The 19,934-nt window shown below is 37.7% G+C and overlaps 1 pseudogene; it reads left to right on the top strand.

The window, feature by feature from the left end:
- The first annotated feature begins 12,812 nt into the window (after positions 1-12,812).
- Positions 12,813-13,865, top strand: LOC114612831 (annotated as a pseudogene).
- Positions 13,866-19,934: the final 6,069 nt, after the last annotated feature.

Raw genomic sequence — 19,934 nt, 5'->3', positions numbered from 1 at the left:
TCTTCTTCTTCTTCTTCTTCTTCTTCTTCTTCTTCTTCTTCTTCTTCTTCTTCTTCTTTTTGGTTGTTTTGAGACAGGGTTTCTCTGTGTAGCCCTGGCTGTCCTGGAACTCACTCTGTAGACCAGGCTGGTCTCGAACTGGTGTCTCTTCAAAACAATAAAACCCTAAGACACTTCCTGAGAATGTCTTCCTTACATAAGTATGCAATGAACATCTACAGTGGTATAGAAAATATTAAATACTGGCTGTTTAGTAAAGAGATCAGTCTTTATCTTGGCTCTTATGATACTTAAAAGTACTGGTGCTGATAAGATATGAGCGAATTGAACACAAAAAATTGTATATATAATTTCTAATTTTAGCAGTATCTATATATAAAAATAGGAATATCTGTGTGGACTTAGGTAAAAAGATTTGAAAAGATTGAAGTTGGACACAGCTGCTTTTTGAAGATGTAGTACTGAAACTAATCCAGAAAGTGGAATATGAATTAAGATGGAAGGTGTATTCAGAAATGAGAGAAGATGTTGAGGAAGATGAATGCCACTCCACATAAGGAAAGTATAAGAAAAATTTTGGGAAGTTTTGAGGAGTTAACAGAGAGTCGGGGTGTGGTGTTCTGGTGAAGAAGGCAGATAGATGTCAAAACAAGGTCAGATGACTTAAGCAACAAAATTAGGTTGTAGAAAATCTCGATACAGAATTTTCTTAGAGAAAAGTTTGGCATCATTGTACTGTATATGTTTTGAAAAATATTATGCTATTCTATGAAGATCAGATGTTGGAGTTCTCATAGAGGGTATGAAACTATTTTCAATAGAAAAGGTACTAACAATTTATTGCATGTAAGTAGGTAAGAAGTAAGTCTACCTTGTACCAGAGTGGTAGTAGTGGAAACAAAGTAATTTATGTATTTCATAACTGTGGAATTAGAATTTCAGAATGCAGTAGTTTCGGGACATAAATAACAAACATTTTCTAATATGTTGCATTTGAATGTGTGGAATATGGTAGTAAGAACTACAGTTTACTAAGAAATACACAAGATCATAAAAAGTTTCATTGGAGATCACAGGACAATGAAGTTACTCAGGTAAAGAACACAAAAAGTAGGAGTGGAGGAAGTCCATAATATTATTAAAAGACATACAATGTTTACAGTATAAAGATATGAGATAGTGTCCTGGGTGCTGTTGCTGCGTGACACATATTGGTAGTATCTTTTTCAACAATTAGGCCTTGTAGTTCTACAAATTGATGCCATGACCATGTTTCAGTTAGCCTTACTCATATGATTGCCACCAACCAGTATTGAGACTGATCTTACCAAAAATACTCCTCATATCTGTGCATCAACAGGCCTGGCCAGGCACCTAACTCTTTTCTCTGTCTTGATGTGATTTTACAAGCACAGCAACATTGATAGAAACAGACTTCTTATGTGGAAGCCCAGGATAACTACAGCTGCATCTCCAGTACAGGCAGAGCTCCTCTTATGTGCTTAGACTTGAAAGACACAGGTGATCTCAATTTTGTTTTCTACTGCCAATCTACTTATTTGACACAACTAACTAAAACCTAGTCAATACTTAATGAAGGGTGACTTAGACTTATGTGTATTGAACTGAAAGAATGGTCAAAGAATTTGTAGTCAATGACATAGTTTAAAGTGGAAATGGCTCCCCATAGCTCACATGTTTAAAGTCTTTAGCTCCAAAATTAGCAGTATTCAGAGGTGAGACCTTTGGAAGTCTATGTATGCAATAATCTATTTGTAGATTGAAAGCTTAGTGAGTTTAAGAGGAGGGACATTTATATATAAAAAGCAAGTTCACTCTGTGACACATTTCCATGAAAGGGCTAGCAGTGACATGTCACAATATATCTACATGCCATGTCTCTATAGAAGTATGGTCAAATTCCTATGGACTGGACTCTCTCAAAATGTGAACCAAAATAAATTTTTCCTCTTACAAGTTGATTATCCCAGATGTATAATTAGAGCACTAAGTTGCTGATTGGATCCTCAGAGATGGCTCAGAAAGTATAGGTAATTTCTATATAAACATGATGCTCAAAGTTTAATTCCTAGTTTCGTTAGAAAAACAACTTCCTAAGGTCATCCTCTTTCTGAATAGATGCCATGGAATGTTGCTCAAGCAGACATATGTACACACACACACACACACACACACACACACACATGCTTACATGGTGAAGAATGTTGTTTTCTGGAAGTCAAAGGATGAAGTATTTTTAGATTTGCTTAGCAGAGCCTTTATTTAGCAGAAACATTTCACTTTCTTTTTTATGATCTCCCCCTTTGTGGTTTTATACAGGAATTGATCTGCAGCAAACAACCCATGTTACTTACTTTAATTTATAATTGATTATGTAAAAAGAAAGAGAATAATATTTACTTCCAAGGAAAGTCATTTAGAGCAGAAGTAACTCAATTTATGAATTCAATATTGCAAACTGTTGAGCCAGCTTAGGGAGAAGCAACTGAGCTTTGAAGATTGTTTGTCCTCAACTGAATTAACTTGATGCTGTCAATCATTTTTTTCTTCAAAGTATTTTGATGAAAATATAATGGAACCAAAGTAAAATATTTGATTTTTTTGTCAGAGTATAAGTGAGTGAGCACTGAAGAATGGGTCTTCAAGAAATAATTCATGATCTCAAAGAACTGAAAATGCCAGAAAGAATGTTGCCTTCTAAGTGTGGGACAGATGAAGCCAATCACTCTCAATGTGTCCCTGTGTATGTCATCTAGTAAAAGGCAGAGTCATCAGCTCGTATTCCAATCTGTAAGGTTATAGATAATTCTCCTTCTAATCATTTCTTTTTATAACGTTTCATATTCTTAGCAAACTTCTGTCATTTTGATTTAAGAACTGGCTGGAGAATTGCATGGAAGCTACGGACATGAAACATGAGATTGGAGTATGAAATACACATGACTATAATCACTTTCTTCTGTTTTCTGCTTGGGGTGTTCTTTATTTTGTCCTAAATTCCTCTATTTCCTAGGATACTTTCTAAAGTTACATCAACAAGATTATTTTTTTCCTCATAGGTTTAAGAACAATACAGGGGGTCTGCAGATGCAGAAGAAGAAACTATGGGAGATTCTTTCTGTGAACACCTCCTCACTGTGCTGAGTGACGGGCCCTGCCATTATCTGCATGCAATTTTATCCGCACATCCCCCTATGGCCCTCTCTACTACTCTTTTCATGTATCCCCATCACTATCAGGTGTGGAGAGCCGCATAGTGCTGCGTCCTTAAGATGGCGCCAGTCTCCGCCTTCCGTCACCTGTTGGTTAGTGCTCTTAGGAGTAAACAACTCCTTATTTGGCTGTGGCTGGTGATCTGGCTTGTCTCCGTGTGTGTGGGCCTATCTGCTGTTGCGATGTGGCAGACGGGGGTAGGCTAGTCCTAGAGTACTTAAGTTTGGGAGACCCCCCCCCCCCCGGGGTCAGAAGATTGTTCAAGGTTCCTGAGTAAACTGCTTGGAGAAGAGCTCGTGTGTTGCGTCTTCCTTGCTGGAAAAGGGTGGGCGCAACAAGTGGTGGCTCATATGGGGATCTGAAGCTCAGAACTTCAAGCAGTCAGGGTGGTGCACCGGTAAGTTCCCAGGTTACGTTGGGACAAGGGAAGGTCCTCAGTAAAAGAGACAATAAAGTTTCCGGTAGGAACGATAAAGTTCCCAGGTCAGTGGGACGAGATAAAGTTCCCAGGTAAGTGGGATAAGGGAAAGTTCCAGAGGTGAGTTGCGACAATAAAGTCCGCGGAGCACAGCCATTTTGCTCTTCTCTGCAGACAAAGAAAGAGCTGACAAGTTTACATTGTTGCAAACGAAAAGTGAAAGGCATGGTGTGTCAAAAGTATAGTTATGGGCGCTTCTCAGTCAAACCCAATTTTTTGGCTCTTCAGGAGCTGCTGTTATCTAAAAATTTGAAGCTTAAGAAAAGCACCCTTAAAAGGTTTTTAGACAAGTGCAATATCATTGCTCCTTGGTTCGCAGTTTCCAGTAATATAACTATCACTTGTTGGGATAAATTGGGAAAGGATCTAGATTTTGCATGGGGTCAGGAAACGCTCAAGTCAGGGGACAGACCTGTGTGGAAGCTTATCAGGAACTGTTTGGAGGATCACAGGTGCTGCAAGGCAGTAGAGGAGGGACAGACTGCCCTGGAAATGCTGAAAGAGGAGCACTCAATTAAGTCAAGCAGGAAGGAGGATTCTGATACAGACTGGTAAGATATTGATGAGGAGCTTCGAGCTCTGATTGAAAAGGTAGAGTTAAGGAAAGATAATTTAAATGCCTTAAATGATTTTCAGAAATTGTTAGGGGATATTAATTGGGTCAGGTGTTATTTAAGGTTACCAAATTATGAATTGAAACCATTATATAATATTTTGGTAGGAGATTCGGCCTTGGATTCCCCTAGGAAATTAACAGAGGATGCAAAAAAAGCCTTGCAGAAAGTTGAAGAAAGATTGCAGAGTGCCTTTTTGAAAAGATGGGATGAAAGTCAATCCATTAGGTTATGTATTTTTCCCCCTTATAGTCAGCCCACAAGACTCTTGTGGCAGGATGGTCCATTGTTATGGATCTATCCTAGGGTGTCTTCAGGTAAATCCATTGAGCACTATCCTTCTGCTGTGGCTACGTTAACCCTAACTGGCATTCAACAGTGCTTGCAATTCTTTGGAGTAGCTCCAGGAACCATTGTGGTACCCTATTCTAGTCAGCAAGTTAGGGTTTTGTGTGGCACCATTGATGATTGGGCTATTCTCCAATGTAGATTTAATGGGTTAATTGATAATCATTATACTAAACATCCCCTAGTATCCTTTTTAAAAGAACATCCCGTGGTTTTTCCAAAGGTTACCTCTGCTGTTCCTTTGAAGGGAGCACCCAGTGTGTTTACTGATGGTTCAAAAACAGGCTGTGGGGCCTATATGGTATGTGAGAAAGAGCCAGTGTTGTGTCAGTTTCAACCTGGTTCCCTTCAAATTGTTGAATTGAAAATTGTTATTGAAGTGTTTAAAAACTGTCAATTTGCCTTCAATTTGATTTCAGATTCCGTCTATGTGGTTAATGCAGTTAAAATATTAGAAATAGCAGGCCCCTTAAAGATTAGTAGTACCGTATGTGCCTTGTTGAAAGAGTTACAAAACTTGATTTGGCAAAGAAAAGAATGCTTTTATGTCCAACATATTTGTGCACATACGGGTTTGCCCGGGCCGTTAAGTAAAGGAAATGATGTGGTTGATCAATGTACTCGTAAGGAATTTATTTTCCTGAGTTTGTCCTTGGAGCAAGCAAGACAGTTTCATCAAACTTTTCATGTCAATGCTAAGATGCTGCAAATGAAATTCCACCTCTCTAGAGCAGATGCTCGAGAGGTGGTTTTGGATTGTCCACAATGTATTGTGCATCATCATCCCCCTAGTGTGGGAGTAAATCCCCGGGGATTGTTGCCACTTAAGATCTGGCAAATGGATATTACCCATATTTCAGAATTTGGGACACTTAAATATGTTCATGTGTCAGTAGATACCTACTCAGACATAATCCATGCTATGCCCTTAAGTGGTAAGAAGGCATGTAATGTCATCGCCCATTGCCTGGAAGCTTGGGCCTCCTGGGGAAAACCCCAGCAATTAAAAACAGATAATGGACCAGCCTACACAGCTCAGACTTTTGCCTCATTTTGTAAACAAATGGAGGTACAGCTTTCTCATGAATTACCTTATAATCCTCAGGGACAAGGAATTGTGGAGCAACCTCATCACACCTTAAAAGAATGTTTACAAAAGCAAAAAGGGGGGAATAGGCCAAGGCTGTACCCCTAAAGAGAGGTTATCTCTTGCCCTTCTTACCCTTAATTTTTTAAATTTGGATATTCATGGCCGCTCGGCAGTGGACAGACATCAGGACTTACATGGTCCATCTATGGACATGGTGAAATGGAGGGATATCCTGACAAGCTCCTGGCGAGGGCCTGATCCCGTGCTGACATGGGCACGAGGTTCTGTTTGTGTTTTTCCTCAGAACCAGCAAGATCCAGTGTGGGTGCCCGAGTGCCTGGTGCAGAAGGTTCGCCATGAAGACCTTCCTGAGGCTCGCGATGATGATGGTGACAGTGACACCAGGGTTAGAGACTGAGGGAGCTGGAGGCATCTAGAGAACCCCTGCTTTGTGACATCTTCCTCTTGACCAAGTGGGCGGGTTTAGGTTCCTTGGCTATACTCATGGTATTAGCCTCCTTTGTCTGCCTGTGGATTATCTGTAAGATCAGAGCTACACAGCACCAGAATGCAGCCATGATTGTTCAAGCCCTTGCAGCCTTTGAGGCTGGACAGTCCCCCCAAGCTTGGCTGGAAGCCATCAAGCCTTTAGTCGTCACGTTCAGGTTGGGAGGCTAGGCACTGCACTTGAGGTATGCTGTCAGCTGCTTGCAGCCTCAAGGAGAGCAAGTCTGATAGATGCAGGTTAGTACAGTCCTTTTCCCCAATTTATCCAATTTCTCCCGCCTCAGAAAAAATCGGTACTGGATGGGTCTGGCACTGCCTGGGTAGAGATACCTTGGAAGGGCTAGTACAATGTCCTTTTCTCTCCTTCTGAGATCAGACCTCTACTCTCACCTGTTTCGTACAAAAACAAAAAGGGGGAACTGTGGAGAGCCGCATAGTGCTGCGCCCTTAAGATGGCGCCAGTCGGTCTCCACCTTCCGCCACCTGTTGGTGAGTGCTCTTAGGAGTAAACAACTCCTTATTTGGCTGTGGCTGGTGATCTGGCTTGTCTCCGTGTGTGTGGGCCTATCTGCTGTTGCCATGTGGCAGACGGGGGTAGGCTAGTCCTAGAGTACTTAAGATTGGGAGACGCCCCCACCCCGGGGTCAGAAGATTGTTCAAGGTTCCTGAGTAAACTGCTTGGAGAAGAGCTCGTGTGTTGCGTCTTCCTTGCTGGACAAGGGTGGGCGTGACAATCAGGCCCAAGAATAGGCTCTAGTTTCATACTGTCACTATTTAGGACACACTACAATGTTAGTTATAGTTTATTTAACTATGCCTTCAGCTTTATAAGTAGTTCTCTGTTAATTTTTTGGCTATGCCACACAAGTATATCTGGAAGGACTTCTGTGTATATGGCTTAAAATATGTATACTGATGTCATTTAAGTAGGCAAAGAGCAGAAGCTAGCTTGGGATGTTCTCATTTCATAATCTCTCTAACACCTGAATATATATACAGATATAATCTAAAATCTGTAGAGGATTCTCGGTTGTACGAAAGCCTCAAAGATGGTATACAGGTACCTTATGATAAAACCATGATTCACATGGATTATATTAGTAGCCCAAAGGATAACAGAAATGTCATAACAGCTCATGGGTGTCTACTGGTATCAAAGTCTAATATTCTCCATCAGCAGAGGCAAGGAGGTCAGCCCCAGCAAAATTGTGTCATTTCTGAGCCCAAGACTCTGGCTTTGGTGGATGCCTTTTATTAGGTCAGTCTCAAAGCTATACATGAACTTTCCCTTGTGAATCATTCTGCCTCCTACCTGTCTTTGGTGTACCTAATACAGACCCTGCTACTCTTTGGTTCCCTTTTCTAGCTTTTACTTGTCTCCTAAAAGAGTGTTTTCCTTATTCCATTTTATTCCCTTCAGATTTCCATGGAGTTCTCTTTTCTTACTGCATTAGATTTAGATTGACCATTAAGCCCAGAATACAAATCATTAGCCACTGAAATAAATGCTTTCCACAACTTTCCTAGAGGGAAAATATTTGCATCCTCTGCTTTAGTGAAGTAAAGGAGAAGCGAGGCAGAATTGTTGTACTACTAAATGCCTTAAAGATTTAAAGGAAAATAAAAGACTATGTCTTAATCTTTGAGTTTTTACACTATACTAGTTATACAGAAGGTCAGATAGAAGGTGAAAACAAACTCTTTAACCAAAATTGTATCAAGAATAACAATGTATAAATATCAACCCAAGAAAGAAATTTAAAATCATTTGTTGGAGTAGGTAACCCATGGTTTACGTAGGAAGGAAATGTGGAGTAGTAACTTAGGGAGATAAAGTGAATTACTAGAAAGGAAGCAACCAGGCAGGTACCACACATGCCATATAAGTATTGAGCATCCAGACAGTTCAGGTTCAAGCTGAGATGCACAGAATTTGATGACAACAGAGAATAACTGTGTTTCTGAGGGTGAGGAAAAGTTAGAAAGAAGGCTGGCTAGTCTTTGTGGTAGAAAAAATAAGAAGTGTCTGAGTACACAAAGACAAGAAAGGTGTATATTTTTGACACAATGACAGACATTCAATAGCATATATAATAAAGGAAGCAGAATGTTTATATATGAGACTCAGAATTTAGGGCAGTGAAAAGATTTATCTATTTTTCCATCATTAGTAACTACACTTCAAACTTAACAAGTCTTCTGGCTCTGAGAACCTCTATCATTACCTACAAGTATAGAAAACCAGCTTTCCTTCCTCAGTTCTGTGGGAAAGCACTGCTGCTCTAAGGAAGGAATCATGACAATTACCAGACAAAGCTAATACTTAAAACATCCACTTAGGTTCATACCTTGTTAAGAAAATGGAGAGATCTCCCATGCTCATGGATTGACAGAATTCAAATAGTATAAATGACCATCCTACCAAAAACAATCTACAGATTCAACACAATCTCCATAAAAATCCTAACACAATTTTTCAAAGACATTGAAAGAGCAATTCTCAAATTCATCTGAAAAAGCAAAGAACTCAGAAGAGTGAAAACAATTCTTAACAATAAAAGAACTTCTGGGGAAATCACCATTCCTGAACTCAAGCTATACTACAGAGCAATAGTGATAAAAACTGCATGGTATTGATACAGAGACAGATGCGTTCATCAGTCGAATAGATCTGAAGACCCAGAAAAAAAAACAACCGATGCACTTATGGACAGTTGATCTCTGACAAAGAAATCAAAAATATACAATGAAAAAAAGAAAGCATCTTCAATAAATGGTGCTGGTCAAATGAGAGTTATTTCTAACCAGAAATATAAGAAGCCAAGAACAGTATTTGGAGCTGTTAGCAGAGGACACATTTGTTTACCAACAGATGAATACATGGCATGGCAAGAGCTCCTAATGGATACCCAGTACCAGGAAGCTTCAGACCAAAGCAGCTGCTTTGACACAGGACATCTACTGTATTCTGATATAGAAAGAAAAGTGATTGCCTCTATGGGCATAAGTATTACATTGCAATACTTAATTGCTTATAAACTTGCCATTCAATGTTAATTTTGAAATTCTTTCTCATCATAAAATATAAATATTTCTCAATTCGATAGAAAAGTTATGTTAGAAAAATATTGAACTGCACTTAAATGATATGAAAAGACTTCTGTCAACAAGAGGACCATCAAAATGACCTGTATTGACTTATGTGTCTATGATTAGCAGGTAAGCTCTTTTTTTTAATTATAATTTTGAAACTCATTTTTTACTGTGCAAATAAGTCACCTACAAAGTGTCTTCTCATGTAATCTAAAGCAGAATAAAGGTAGAAGTAAACACATTCTGTCAAAAAAGAACAACAATTTCTAGTTTCTATGACTACTGAATTACAGTTATTAGCAACAAAAATATAAAAGTGAAATGAGCTTGTCAGTCAGAGAAGAAAGTAAAAATAAGTAGATCATTTAATATATATGAGGAAATTACAAATATATTAAATTTAAAGTGCTATGTGCCATGAACACATGAAACAAAAAAATAATGTAGCATATTCCAACCTGCAAATGCTACCTGAGTTAGAATAGGTCTCCCAGGTAAGATAGTTATACTTAAAAACAACATTAGAATAACTAAACAAAGTTTTTCATAAGCAAAGCTTGCTATGTTCCAAAGCATTCAGATGAGTTGTAATTAGCTGATTTACTTATTAAGTAAACCAAAGATACATACTGTTCTGATACAATTGAAGAAAACCACTCAGAGTATCCATGATAACTACTATGTTTTATGGATGCTTCACAGTATTCTAAATTTGATACTTGTGATATTTTTATTAAGTGTACACTATGATGATTTTAAAGGTTGATATAATACTCATCAATTAAAAATACAAATGGCAACAACAAAATATTTGCTCATTGGACTATCTGTGAAAATTTTGTGTACATAGATTCTGGCAGTTCAAATTGGTCTTGGTGGAGGAAATGTGTGGGTAAGGAAATAACATTAATCTATGAATACTTAGATGTTGATTAAAACATATATAAAATTCTCAAATAACTAACAAAATTAGAAGGGACAGAGATACTACTTTAACAAATGAGCCTCTTTATAGGCTTGCCACTATATAAAGCATGTGTTTCACAAAGTGTTTTATAATCTTTACATGAAATTACTTTGAGACATTGCCATATGGAAAACGCTATAGGAATCCAGAAACAAATAAAGAAAGAAAAAGAATATCAACCAATATGTTTTAGAGTTTATAACGATTCAACTCAAGTAAAGATAAATGAAAACATTATTTTTCCTCCATATATGTGTGTGTGTGTGTGTGTAGTGTGTGTGTGTACACAGTTACCTTACCAGTCTAAGTGAGGAAGTAGAAAAGACAACATTTAGAAAGAAAATGATAAGTAGAGGAGGGACAAGAAAAGGTGTGGCCAAGGGTGCTATAAGATCCACAGCCTTTTTCTCATCATTATTTTTAATCCTATCAAATATTTAACATCTCTTTTAAATGCTAGACACTCTGCTCTAGAAGCTACAGTTCTTTTCCTGAAAGGAGCTAACAATCTACTTGTGGAGAAATTAAAAAAAATAATAATTCAGCAAATATATCCAGTGGGATAATTTGGCTAAACACAGAATCCTGAGGAAGAAATTAGAAAAAGGTATAAACTTGTCTAGGAGCAGGTGGGAATTGAGAATATTATTCAAGGAAGGTTTTCTAAATAAGCTGTCATGGAGTAAGGTGAGTCCTGGGGGAATGAGTATGAAACCATGGAATCCATTTCAGCATTTATATATGAAAGATTTCAAGTATTTATATATGCAAGATTTCAGTATTTATATATGAAAACATGGGCAACTGAAGAAAGGTGTGGGCACAGGTGAGGAATGAGAGAGCTAACTCTGCCCCACATGGGATGTGGCATTAGGTGAGCTAGTAAGGGCAGTACTGAAGAGATCACCCTGGTCATGAGTGTATGTGAGATCTGGTCTGGCAGACTGAACAACTCAGCTATAACCCAGGCCCAGGTCCAGGGCAAAAGTTAACACACCCCAACCTCTATTCCACCTATAACCTGCAGGTTTATATCAAGGCACTAGTCCTGTAGAATCAAAGCTGTAGTATTTCTATGACAACAGGGCAAGAACAGGATATCCTAGAGGAGTCTTGGTGAACGTCTAGTGTTGTTGATATAGTAGACACTACAGGCCTTCAGTCAGACCAATGAGTCATTATAATGAAGATTTGTTAGGAAAGAAGTGTGAACAAAGGTGAATACTGCTAGGGCACCGAGACAGTAGTGGGTGGGTGTGTGAGCACCCTCACAGAAGTAGGAGGACAGAGGGGGAGATAGGTGGTTTGTGGAGGGGAAACTGGGAAGGGGGTAGCAATTGAAATAAAAAGTAAAAAATAAATACTGTGGGATACAATGTGACACACTACAGCTTTCACAACAAGATGTTTTTTGTTGGTTGGTTTGGTGTTTGATTCGTTTGTTTTGGTTTTGCTTTTGTGTGTGTGTGTGTGTGTGTGTGTGTTCTTGTTTGTTTTTTTGTTTTTCTTTTGGCAGCAGGGGTTGCAAGGGCAGAGAGCAGATATGTTGGGACAGGGAGATGAGTGTGATTGGGGTGCATTATGTAAAATTCATAAAGAAACAATACAAAAGTTAAGTATATATATATATAAACAGTGACCAGGAGACTTATGGGAGGGAAATAGAGGAATATAGTATTTATGTTAGTCTGTTTCTTCAGGTTCATTTCTGAATTGATTTTCAAGCTTTGGTAGTAAGGTATTCTTCTCTTTTTGGTATACAGAGAACTTTTCCCATGGGAGTGTGAGGTCAGTTTTTACACAGAACAGAGTAGATTTGAGAGCTTCCCTATATCTGCTTTTTCTCACCTGTTTACAGCTCTTAATCAACAAAATATCCCAAGGAACTATTATTGATTGCCCAGTTATAGACAATTCCAATAAAATCAAATTCTTTCTAATTAATTAGGGAACATTAATCTCAGGCCTGGAAGATGAAATATTTCAGAAAAATAGTATGAAATTTGTAGAAGTAATCATAGAATCAATGAAACAAAACAGAACACAATAAACATATCAAGGCAAGTTTGTGACTTAAATGTTACAACTGCATGCACTGCAGCCTGAGTGAATACTGTCTTTGAGGTTTTTGCCAAAGAACATAATTAGATTCAATGCTTCTTGTTCATCAGCATTGAGGCTTCATAAATGAATATGAAGAGCGTTGTAGCAAATGCCTAATGTCATTCTTTCTAATACATAGATTATCTTTTTCAAATGGAATTTACTCTTTCAGATGTTTCTTTAACTTTATGTATGATATAAAACTACTTTATCATTTGATAGTTAAGTATATATACAAAAGTTTCTAATTACACAATAAAATGAGCCTTGTATTACCTGAACATCTGTGCAAATCTTCTTTCTTTAAAATAGTATTAAAAATAAACAAGAGAACACTGGCAGTAAAAATGGTACTTTGTAAACTCTGAAGCACTTGTGGCTTCTAAAATGTCAGATTGCCTAGTTTCTAAGCATCAGAAAACCAGAGAAGATGAGAAGGACCACAAGCCCATCTGTGCTCTGGTTGAATGGGCTAATGAAAACAGAAGTCAGAGTATTTACTCTAGGCAAATCAAACAAGTTGAGTATGACGTTTAACAGCTTAACTCTCTGGCCTGGCACCACCAGCCCTCTCTATGGAATTTGTCCACAGAAAAGCAAACACTTCATAGTGAACAATCTTTACAGATTGTTAACTGTATGAAGATAATTGATGCTCATTTAAAACATCAAAAAGTGTGAAGCAGTGTAATTTTCCAAGATTGTGGTGTATCTCAGTGATCAGATGACAGCTACTGACACTTGAAAGAGGGATAAGAGTTGATATGGACAGAAACAATTACCAAATTCATATTTTTCTACCTCCTAAAATTGATCCAACAGTTACCATGATGCAAGTGGAGCAAAAATCTGATGTCACATACAGTGATGCTGGTGGCCATTTAGAAATTTGGAGAAGTAGATGAAACTACTATTCCTATAGAAGTTTCTTATTCTTGGAATTGAGACTCTGAAGGGTGTGTTACTGTTTGGTTCCTTCCAGGAAAGGCAAGACACTTTGTACCAGTGGAGTTGCTAATAAAACTGATGCTTTATTCATTAGAGTTATTGTGTTTGAGCTCATACAGAAATACAACCATGATGGGGCTCAATGTTTATGAGCTTTTTAAATGGCCAGAAAAACAATATCAGCAACAACAACAATAACTACTACTATTTTCTTTTCTTACATGAAATTGATGTCATTAGTGGGGCTTGATTTGATGATGTTGCTGAGGGTGATACTAAAGTCCAGAGAACAGTGTTGGAACTGATCAATTAGCTGGATGGCTTTCATCTCAAGGCCACATAAAAGTCCTGATGGCCATGAACTAATCTGGTATTTTAGATCTAGCACTGATGAGGCCAGGGAAACTGGATCAAAACATTGAATTCAGTTTAGCTAATTTAGAGGGTTGGAGACACATCTGTAAGATGGATGCTGCTCAATGAATGCTCTAATAAGTTTGTAATCTGAAAACGGTAAACATTTTTAGAGAAGGATTTTTTTGAAGCCATAGATCATCAAGTCCCACTCCAAATTCATCACTGTCCTCTGTTACATAACATAAAACTGAACTTCAGAGGCTTTCAATAGAAGAACTTCCTACATTGAAATCCTATATTTGCATAACATTTTGCCACCTTAGAAAAATAAAATGGTTTTAAATTTCAAATAAACAAAAAAGTAAAAAACAAACAACAAAAGAATCCACAATAGCTTTTTTCAAATAAGGGGTATTTGGTTCCCTCTATATAGCAGAATAGATAAAAAACAAAACAGACAACAACAACAAAAACAAAAAAATGTGTATTGAACAAACTGTACCCTCCTTATTTAAATTATTTAACTCTTCTGTGCCTCAGTTTTCATTTTCTGTAATATCTAAGTAATAACACTTTTCAACACTGCAAGATGAAATATAAGCATTCAATGGGTTAAGCTGCAAATGTTATCTGACATACACAGTAGTGTTCAGTCAAATTGACTATATTTGAATTGGTACTTCTTTAAAAATTTTTGCCTTCATGATCATGTTTCAAATGTTAAATCTATCTTAAGATTTTTAAGTTTTTAACTCATAAACATAAAATTAGGTATTTTTAGTATAATAAAAAAATTAACCAATATGATTATACAATTATATAATCCATTTGTCCATTTCTGAAGACAGAATTACTACATCAATCAAGATTCATGAAAATAACTTAAACTAAAGCATGTGATGAGGTTTGAGAGACTTTCCTAAAAATTAAAAAATGAGAATACAGATGCTATTGTGAACCACTTGAGGAGTTTCCAGTTCACAGTTGACAGTCTAATGCTACAGGTTCATTGTTTTATATAAAGGAAAGTAGTTACTTACTGAGTTGTGGAACTCTGTTTCTGCCTTGAAGGATTAATTACAGTATAATAATGGACTCAGTAAGAAATGTATGAGAGTAAAATACATGTATTTACTGTAATACTAGGATATGATGCAGTACAGAAAGTCAGCAGCCCTATCTTATGAAAGCCACTTGAAAGCATTAATGGTTTCCAAATGTCAAAACAACATGACAATTTAGTTAAAAATAGTTTTAACAAAACACATGAAATATATATTTTAAAAGACTAAAGTTCTCATTTTTAGCCAGTTAATTTGAAGCTAAAAGGATTCTGATGACCTGACCCCATTGTACCCCTGTCACACAGACCAATTTCTTGGCACCAATACAATAGAATACTACAGTCCTGAGAAGCAGCCTTGCATGGAACTCAATGCTTTGCAGTTTCCACTTGTATACAGATTTTCTGTTTAACACATGGTCCCATTCAATAGCTTAGGCTGGCCTTTAAATTTGCCACAAGAGAGCTGGGATTAAAGTCCTGCAGTACATCACCCTCCTTTTAATTTTACCCTTTAAACGTGTGTGTGCATGTGTGTACATGGATATACACATTTAGCAAATGGTATGGGCTCACTAGAGAATTTGTGACCTCCTAGAATAACTGTATACTGTGAACTATAGAAATGCTGTCTTGGAGGAAATTTAACAGAATATTACATTGCATAATAATGGAGCATTATAGTGCGAAATGGCATGAAAAGGTCAGTAAACTGCCCAAGACAGATCACAAGTAGAGTGAAGTAAGGGATAGACTGTCATGTGCATCATTTAGTTAGTGTTCACATGTTATATAAACACTCATGCTTACCATCCAATGGTACAGACACACAACCCAGATATAAAGTGAAAATGTCTTTAATGAATGTTTTCCTAGGCACAGGCCACTTTTCGTGATACATGAAAATGTTGTATTGCAATGACTTGTTCTGCCCCACATTTTGGGGCCACTATGTCCTGGCCTGCTAGGGTCAATCAACAGGGCCTAGCAAAAGAGAGAGAGAGTGGGGATGGAGGGCCAAAGAGGCAAAGAATGGAGACAAGACAGAAAGTCTGTTCAAGTCCCATTTATTGAAAGGAAATCATGGGTATATATAAGTGCAAGCAGGGGAACGCAGCTGAAGACACTTTACTATGTGCACCCTGCAGCTGGGGGCAATAAACAACAAAACAAGATATGTAAGAAAAGCAAGATAATTATCAGAGTGTGCTCAGCTGTTGTGGCTGTTGAAAACAAGTCTCTTATCAGGGTTTATGGCCTGAGATGGTTGCAAGATGATAGCCACTTTCTGCTAGGAGTCAGCTCCCAACAGGTCCCCCTTTTTAAATTTTTTTCAAAAGAGAAGGCTGGGAAAACTTACAGAAACTGTGCCTGCCTTAGGTCAGAACAAAGGACCCCAGCCTTCCTTTCCTGTCTGGATATTCAACAGCCATTGGTTGAGCTCCTGACTTAGGATGGTGAGGCATCCCAGCTAGGGGCAAGGGTCTTAAGGTGTTCTCTTACCCATCATTGACTATCAGGCTCAGCACATAAGTTAGGGGTTAATCCTCATCAGTCTCGATGACAGAGGTTTTAAAGTCCCCTACTTCCAGCCTGTAATAATGGACCTGTATGGGTTTCATTTGAATAGGATTCTATCTGTTGTACCATTTAATAAATTATAACTTCATCTTAGTAACAATTATACAGATTTCTACCAATAGATTATGGCTGTGTAATCATTTTTAGCTCTTCCTCCCTGTTCCAATAAAACCATTATTTTTCCCTAGAAAGACAGCCTAATATTAACCACCTCAGTCCCTAAGTCCAGGGAATTGGAGCACCGACTCTTCATTAACTTCTTCAAGCTGAATATGGGCATTGAAATATTAGAAGAGGGATGAACGGTAAGGGTAAATTTAAAAGGCTCTGATGTCTGTCTTAACTGCATCCAGCTGGAAATCCAGGACATCAGTGGACATGCAGGTGATAAGAAGATTCATTCACCAAGGCTGTATATTCTGTAATATACAAATCTCAAAATAAATTTTAGTATCAAGATAATTTCTTTGTTTGATTCTCTGGTATCTATTCTTCTGGAGGCCTACCTCTGCCATGTCTGATCCATATAATTCTGGAAGATATAACTACTACCTTAATGACCTCATCAGAAAAACACATAGAAAAACCTTTTTCCCCAAATCTGCCTATCCTTGAGCCAGTAACCAGAAAAGTCTTTACATTGACCTTTTATACAGAGGACAAATATAACTACACAACTCAGAATCACACCCATTGTAAAAGTTAAATAAATCTAATACAACTGACTAACACTATCTTTCTGTTCAGCTCTCTGCCTAGAGCAACCTTCTATTTATTTATCTGTTTGGCTCTCTTGACCCAGAGCAGCCTGAAATTTACTCCTCATGTCTTTAACGCCTTTTTCACCTGTTCCTGCTGACTTAGTTCTTGCCCCATTTTTATTACTATTTGTTAGTATTCATTCACTTCTGAATTTTTGGCAAACCCTTCTTCCAGTAATGTCCCTCACTTGGTCTCTCGTTCTTGCTGCCTCGCATTGAGTGCCGAGACCAAGCCAGCTCTATCAGTCAACAGGTTCTCCAGTGCAGGAGTGAGGATGCACACTTCCAATTCCCACTGTATCCCACTTACTGGAGCTCCAAACTTGAGGCACCATTATGTCTCGACCCTTTCTGCCCCATGTTTGGGGGCCACTATGTCCCTGGCCCACTAGGGTCAGTCAACAGAGTCTAGCAAGAGAGAGAGAGTGGGGATGGAGGGGCAAGAGATACAAAGAATGGAGACAAGATAGAGAGTCTGTTCAAGTCCCATTTATTGAAAGCAAATCATGAGTATATACAATCATAAGCAGCGGAATGCAGCTGAAGACACTTTACCAGGTGTACCTTGCAGCTGGAGGCATTAAACAACAAAACAAGATAAGTAAAAAAAAACAAGATATTTATCAGAGTGTGCTCAGCTGTTGTGGGCTGTTGAAAACAAGTCTCTTGTCAGAGTATATGGCCTGAGATAGCTGCAAGATGATAGCCACTTTCTGCTAGGAGTCGGCTCCCAGCATTGTATTTCTCAGCAAGGAAAATAAACTGTTTAATACAAAGGAAGATCAGTAATGGTGACTAATGTGATATTCTTGTTGTTTCATAAGTAAAAATCTCAATAGAGACTTGGTTTTTTCCTTGTGTCAACCATATACAAAATTTGGAAAATTGTTCAAAATATAGCTAAAGTCACTTTTGCTTTGTTGTATGAGTATTATGAAATACAAAAAGTGATGTTCAAATTTTGTTAAATAATTTGTTTTCTTCATTCTATGGTTGATACTTGGATATGATTTATCTATCTATCTATCTATCTATCTATCTATCTATCTATCTATCTATGTCTATCATCTATCTGTCTCCATCTGGGGATATCAAAGTGTTCCCATTTCCTCTACTTTCCTCATTAAATACAACTAATATGCCTTGGAAATATATATAAAACTAAAAAGAACTTAGAAAGGTGAGAGAAATAAGTATATTCACTGATGATCTTGAGACTATAGAATAGCCCAAGTTCTCTACATTTTCTTTTTGCCTTAAAACTCAAGATTAAAGCTGAATTTATTAGCACTTCAACAATGTTTGCAGGTATAGTCAAAATAAATGAAAAACAAAATAAGCAAACAAAAATAAAAGCCTTCTCTCTGGTCACATGATCAATAAAAAAAACCTACATAGAAAATAGAAAACAGCCCAATCAAGTCTGAATGGTAAGCAAAGAGTTCTGTTCTCTTGAGGTCCCAACAAGGTACCATAATCCTTTTCTAGGGTGATATGAGAAAAATGCATAGGTAGAACTCATATATCTGTTAGTGAATCCCAATTCTACACAAGTAGACAGATTGAGCATGGTAATCTAAGATTCTAACATTATTCAATGTTATGAGATGACTATCTCATTTCTTCATAAATGAAGTGGGGAAAGAATATTTCCTCTCTCGGCAGACATCAATAAGGCCACTTTACATTAGTGTCAATGGAAATAATGTGGGGGTTTTGGGGCACCAGCTTTACCTACCTGTAATGTTTCCCTATCACTAAAGTCAAATGTTGCTGCTTGACATCACTAAAGTAATATCATCTTCTATGTGCCAAAGAAGGGTCATAATAGATTAGCTAAAACAGAACCTTTGAGTAAAACCCATCTCATTGTGATGCCAAAATGCCAATTTTTCATTGAGAAGTAACTTGTGTTTTAGAGATAAGAAGACAAAATTTCAAACTATGTGAAAAATAGTTGATATCAAACATTGAAATGGTAGACAAAATAATTATGAGGCAAAGATTTTAAAAGCAGCCTTAGTGGAAATGTTTCAAAAAGAAAACTTGGACTATGACTCTGGCCATGGAAACAGGTAGGCTAACTGCATCCCTCCATCCATTCCTTCAAGCCGAATACCCCAGCTTCATTGAAAGATGTGCAGCAGATCACCTATAGTTTCTCCTCCCAAATCTTTAATGGATATTATAGATGTTTCCCTCCTAAGCTCCTTCCTGACTGGACTACTTGCTTGCTTTGCCATAGCCACCACCTCCAGCAGGTACTCCTTGGGATTGATTCTACAGGGCATTCTAGTCATAGAAAGAAGAGAACTGAAGATCTTCACTATTGAGAACTTCCGGTGCTGCTTCTAGGAATTTGGCCTTTGTTACTGGGCTCAGACAAGGAAGTAGGCTCAGATATGAATATTATAAACAGTGACCATGGGGCTTTGTTTACTACTTTGCTGAATTTATTACCTTGTGTGATCTCTTTGCTTACTACTTTACGTGATTACTTTGTCTTTGACCATGTGTTTTAGATGTACCTAGAATATATAAAAGCAGGCTGGAGAAAACTAAACCTGCTTCAGCCTCAGTACAAGTGGAAGGCATGTTATAATTTTGTCTGTTTTTCTTTTTCAATTTTAACTCCCTTGTTTGAGACCCTTTTGACTGAGTGAGCTGGCTAGGTAACTTCACCACCTCTCCAGAGCTTCTCCAAATCCAATCCTCCAGGCTTCTTCTTCTTCTTCTTCTTCTTCTTCTTCTTCTTCTTCTTCTTCTTCTTCTTCTTCTTCTTCTTCTTCT

This window comes from Grammomys surdaster, unplaced genomic scaffold (assembly GCF_004785775.1).
Source record: "Grammomys surdaster isolate TR1022 unplaced genomic scaffold, NIH_TR_1.0 62, whole genome shotgun sequence".
NCBI lineage: Eukaryota > Metazoa > Chordata > Mammalia > Rodentia > Muridae > Grammomys > Grammomys surdaster.
This window is presented reverse-complemented; position numbering and strand designations above follow the sequence as displayed.